The 5,664-nt window shown below is 26.6% G+C and overlaps 1 protein-coding gene across 12 annotated transcripts in view; it reads right to left on the reverse strand.

The window, feature by feature from the left end:
• The window catches only part of LOC108978281 (protein windpipe), a 154,768-nt gene that overhangs the window by 56,373 nt on the left and 92,731 nt on the right, over positions 1–5,664 (reverse strand). For 6 of the 12 annotated variants that reach the window (XM_018948462.1, XM_018948461.1, XM_018948460.1 and 3 more), the window contains exon 2: positions 3,824–4,192. The exons of the other annotated variants lie outside the window; for them this stretch is intronic. The gene's annotated coding sequence lies outside the window, so the exon portion shown is untranslated. The remainder of the gene's footprint in view (positions 1–3,823; positions 4,193–5,664) is intronic. 12 annotated transcript variants of the gene reach the window in all.

Here is a 5,664-nt window from a genome sequence, read left to right on the forward strand (position 1 = left end):
AAAAAAAAAACACTAAATAAAAAACGAAAAAAAAAATTTTTGGCAAAAACTTATTTCCGACGTATGTATGTATTTTTTTTGCATTGAGTTATTTTACTATTTCAGTTGATTGAAAATTTATTATTGTGATTCATGCGCCTGCAACTTAGCTATTAGCTATGTAAGCAATTGGGCAGTAAAATAGTGCGCCAAGACAAGTAATGCATCAAATGCCGAATTCGAAATTCGTGGAAACGAAAATGCACATAAATTTATTTATATAAGCAGTTTGTGTGGGTATTTGAAGGTGGGCTAGTTGCTATCTATGTGTATACTATATTTGATGTTTTTGTTTCATTCCTGCTATGACATTCAATCTATTAATAGAAGTAGAACACAAAGAAAAAATAATAACAAAATTAATGACAATGTAACTAAAGTTAGTTAATGGACTAAAGTTAGTTAAAATCACAAAATAGGAATATAATATAGAATAATAAATATACTAAAAATTTAAATAATATAAAAGAAACGGCATAAAATAAATAGGTTGATTCGAAGTTATAATACCCCTCAGAAATAAAAAAAAAGCTTTGCATACAAGCACTTGATTTGGAACGGTCAGTTTATATGGCAGTTATATAAATTTTTCGGAGAAAATAAAATATTGAGAGTATCATTCAATTCATATTTGTTTTCCGTTATTTTGCACACTGAAAACTTTTTAAATTTATTACGAAAATGTGTATACATACATTTATTTTCTACGCTTTAATTGTTAATTCTACTGTTTATTGCATGCAGCGACTCCAGCAGCGGTGGTAATCGCCTCGCGAGCAATATAATTGCTATATGGGCATTGCGGTTTACTTTCAAAAAATTATTGCGATAACCCAGTGAGCAAAAGAAACGAAACCCAGTGATACGAAGAGAAGAGAGATTATGCAATTTTGAAAAAAAATATATACATATACATAATTTTTATATGATTGAATTCATTTCTTTGTAAAGAATAAAGGAGAGATGTGCTCCACATTCAAATAACCATTCGCTAAACTTTTTTTTAGGTTACTTTTTTTTGATTAATAAATTTTATTATGGTGAACATTAATATTTTTGTTTACATTTCGAATGCACTTATGTATTTTAATGCTAAAAGGACAAGGTCGTTGTTTTTAACTTTTTCAACCATATACATATGTATGTATGAAGACAAAATACGCGTACAGTAAAAATGTCTGCAAAATATGAATTCTTCAAAAATTTTTGAATACAAAATAGACCTACTGTAAAAAATGTCTCAAAATTATGAAATATCCAACCATTTTTGCACTCAAAATCATAAAATAGACCAACAGTAAAAATCTTCTGAAAGTTTTGAATATTCCAACAATTTTCGGATACAAAACAGTCCGACTGTAAAAAATTTCTAAAAAATTTTGAAATATTCAGCTATTTTTGAACACAAAATAGACCGACAGTAAAAATTTTCTAAAAATGTAAAGTTTTCAACCATTTTCGAACACAAAATAGACAACTTACAAAAATTTTTCTGAAAAATATGAATTCTCCAACCATTTTTGAACTCAAATTAAACAAGTAACAAAACATTTCATAGAAATGTAATTTTTCAACCGTTTCCGAACATAACATAAACAACTAAAAAAAAACTCTGAAAATTTTGATTTTTCCAACACAAAGTAGACCAACAGTAAACAAATTTTGAAAATGTTGCTTTTTCTAAAGTTTTTTGAACACAAAATAGACAACTGACAAAAAAAAGCCAACAATGTTTGAACACAAAATAGACAACAAACAAAACTCAGAAAAATGTGAGTTTTTCAACCAATTTTGAACACAAAGTAGACCAACTGCAAAAAAAAATTCTGAAAAATTGATGGTAACTAAACACAAGACACGACATAGTATCTGAACACTAACAAATTCACACAAAACTAAATTATAATACAATTTTTACTTCGAAACAAATTTGTTTTTTGTGTATTTTGAACATTCGAAAGTGTCTCTTGCGCAGTTTTTTACAGAGATATCATTCTACTAAAAAATATTTTTTTCGTAATACGACTAACAATTCAAATAATTTCTTCATTTTCTTAAAAAAGTGATTTTTGCGGCTATAAACAGTTACGCTGATTCATTTGTATGTAAAATTTGTATGTAGATTTTATAAAACAAATGCCGGTAAAAGTGTGAAACATTTTTTTTTTTTTTTTTGTTTTGGTTTTTTTATTAACACACCTTTTCTTCCTACAATCTCTAATTAAATTTTTAACTGTAATTACTTTTAGTTTAACTTTTTTTTTTTTTGAATATAATGCATTTGTGAATTTTTAATACAAGCAAATTTTCGGTACACACCTTAAAGGTGTTTGTTCAAAGTCAATTAAATTTAGTATTTTTTCAATATTTTAGCAATACCAATTTTTGCATTTTTAATTTGCGATTTTGAAAACAAAAAAATGTCGAATTATGAAATGAGGTCAAGTTTGTAAAAAAGAAGCATAGCATGACGATCATTTCCTTCGCTTGTGCCCTTTGCAACTACAACTGTTTAATTGTATACCTGCTGGTTTTATTTTATGGTTGTTGCTTATTAGCCCTCGTGCACATACATAGCCATTTATACATGTGTGTGTGTGTGTGTGTACTGTAACTTATAGTTTATGCTGTTGTACTTTCAAGCATTTTCAATGGCAGATGAGTAAATAGTATATTATGAATTAAAAGCAAGCAAATAGAGTAATAAGGAATAAATAATGGAGCTGTGTCGTAAAATATTTTTAAGCATGACAAAGAAAATCGTCTGCGAATAAGAATGGGTAATGTTTGGAAAATTTTATTTTGAAAACAAAAAGATCAAACAAAAGCTTTCAGGCCTAAATGAAAGTCTCTTAAAATTTGAGTTATTGAATATTAGTTCAACTTGATTCATACTGAATGAGATTAGGAATATTAATAATAAAAAGTTCCTGTTACCACCTGCAGTTCCTGTTTATCCACTTGCAACTCAGAAAAAAGAAACATATTTTTGGAGATTTTTTTAACAGATGGTTTTTTTTTTTTTAATTTATTAAAGTTATTTACAATATTTTAATAATCGGTGATTGATTTGGTGGTATTTGGCATAATCCTGCTCTTGTAACCGACCTACAGGAAGACCTTCGAAAAACAGTGTTTGGCGGGGAAGATTTTTTCTTAAAATGATTGCAAATGCTAAAAAAAAATATTTTTACAAAGCTTAATGCAGATTGAAGGACTATTATATATATTTTTTTTTTTTAATTTACGACTTCCCAAAAAAAATCGCTGTTTGTGAAAATTTCACAGTGACGGAAAATTAAAACTAAAATTATAATTTTTTTTTTTTTTAATTTTATATTATGACACACCCTAATGCATTTGTAATAAAATGCGCACGTAATCAACAATACAAAACGAATTCGCAAAGTTCAAAGTCGATTTAAGCGCGCAAGCGTCATACGTACATACATACACATGCGCAAGCATAAATATTTATATTATTACATAATAAAACTATATCGCTTTTAACTTTTACTAGTCATATTCATAATTTTTACATATACACACATACGTATACACAAGCCTGCACTTGTTTTTTTTTTTTTTTAAGTTCATAAGTACCACCCAGTATTTCTCAAACCACATAAGCTAAAGTCCAACACTTACAACACACATACACACAGTCATAGCGCTTACTTTATAGCTACAATTTTTATAATGTTATTGCTTGGCAACTGTAGAAATTTCATGCAACTTTAAACAAAAAAATATATCTAAGCATTAATTAGCCAACTAAACTCACCCTTCTCCCAACAATTGGAAGTGTTTGTAGTGTGGAGCGCGTTTGTTTTACTTTTCCTCAGCTAATCCGCTTAGAAAATATTTATATTTTGCTTTACTTTGTATTTGCGTGTCACTATGGTTAGGTTTCTTTCTACTATACACGTACTTTCTTTCTCACTTTTTTAATTGAGAACTATTACGCTGTGGTTGTTTTTTTTTATCTTTTTGCCAAGCACTATTGTCTCACAGAATTTGTTTTTTTATTTGAATGTAGTTTTAAGCAAATAATATTGCCTTAATTGAGGTTTTATTAATCCGCAGACAGTCAGGCCCATATGTGTATGCTCATATGGGGGGTAGGTACATATGTATGTATGTATGTGGTAGACTATAAGAGAAGGTGATATATGCAAAATTTAATTATAATAATTAACAATATGTGCATGTATTGGCGCTAAATTTGTGTGTGTGTGTGTGTAAGTAAGAAGTGCGAAAAAGGTCACACGTGTCAGGGTTGCTTTTCTGTTCACTTAAGTACTTTAGTTAAGTTCAGTTTAATTCGCGAATGTTTTATGCAAATTTCTATCTAATTGATGAATTTGTTCGAAAAGTTTATCAAAGCTGTGACAGTGTAATCAGTCACTTTAAATACTTTGCATACAATTAAATTTCAATTTTAGAAACCAGTTAGCAAACATACACAAAAAATAAAGAGGTGGAATTTAAATTAAAATATGTCTGTTAGCATATTGTGCAAAAAATCGTTTAATATGACTCATGTGATCTTCACAGCTTTGGAGGGTTTTCCGATGCATTTACTAGCAGTTAGACGAGGTCTCTTGCACTGCCAAGCTTGATTGTCAGCGAGGTGATTAATCATCTTTGATTGCGTTTTATCAGTAAGTCGTAATATATTCATACATTGCAGTCAGAGTTTAGTTTATATGAAAATAAGAAGATGTGAGAATGCTTCAGATATGCATGGTAATATTTATGAAGTATCTTAGATCATTTAAATTAAAAAATAATAAGTTTTATAAATTTTTGTAATATTTTTGTCAAAAAACGTATGTACAAAATTATGTTATATTTAATATTAAGAGAAGCGAAAAATTGATATAAAACACTAATTTAGGTAAATTGAAAATGTTTAGTATTTAATTTAAAAATTTGTCCAAAATATTTTTTTTTTTTTTGCAAACATTTTTTTTATTGAAATAATTTTCTCAAAACATTTTCTAATGAAATAATTTTTTTTTTTTTTTTTCAAAACACTTTTTGATTAAGTAAATTTTTTTATCAAAACAACTTTTTCAGTGAAATATTTTTTTACGTATTGTAATGGAACTGGAATTGAAATAATTTTCTCAAAATCTTTTTTTAATGAAATAATTTTTTTTTTGTTCAAAACATTTTTTTAATTTAATATTTTTTCCAAACCATTTTTTTAATAAAATGAACTTTTTCAAAACAACTGTTTCAATGAAGCAATTTTTTTGAATTTTTTTCTTTTAAATAAACTTTAATTTTTATATTAATATAGTATAGATTCTATTTCGTTCCAACTAATTTTAATGTAATTATTTTTGATTTTTATTACAATTATTCATAAATAATTTTTGTTTTATTCATTATAATTTTTTTAATATAGTTGAAGTGCGTTCTAATTGCTTTTATAATTTATCTCCTCTAATAGTAATTATATTATAGTTTTCATTATGTTTATATGTTTAATAGGATTTGTAAATGCTTAGTATTTAATTTCAATTTTTTTTTTGTAAATTTTTTTAATGGGATAATGTTTTTTACACTAATTTTAAAAGAAATAATTCTTTTATACTTTTTTTTCGAATTTAAATA

This window comes from Bactrocera latifrons, unplaced genomic scaffold (genome assembly GCF_001853355.1).
Source record: "Bactrocera latifrons isolate USDA-ARS-PBARC rearing strain unplaced genomic scaffold, ASM185335v1 scaffold_12, whole genome shotgun sequence".
Classification (NCBI taxonomy): Eukaryota; Metazoa; Arthropoda; class Insecta; order Diptera; family Tephritidae; genus Bactrocera; species Bactrocera latifrons.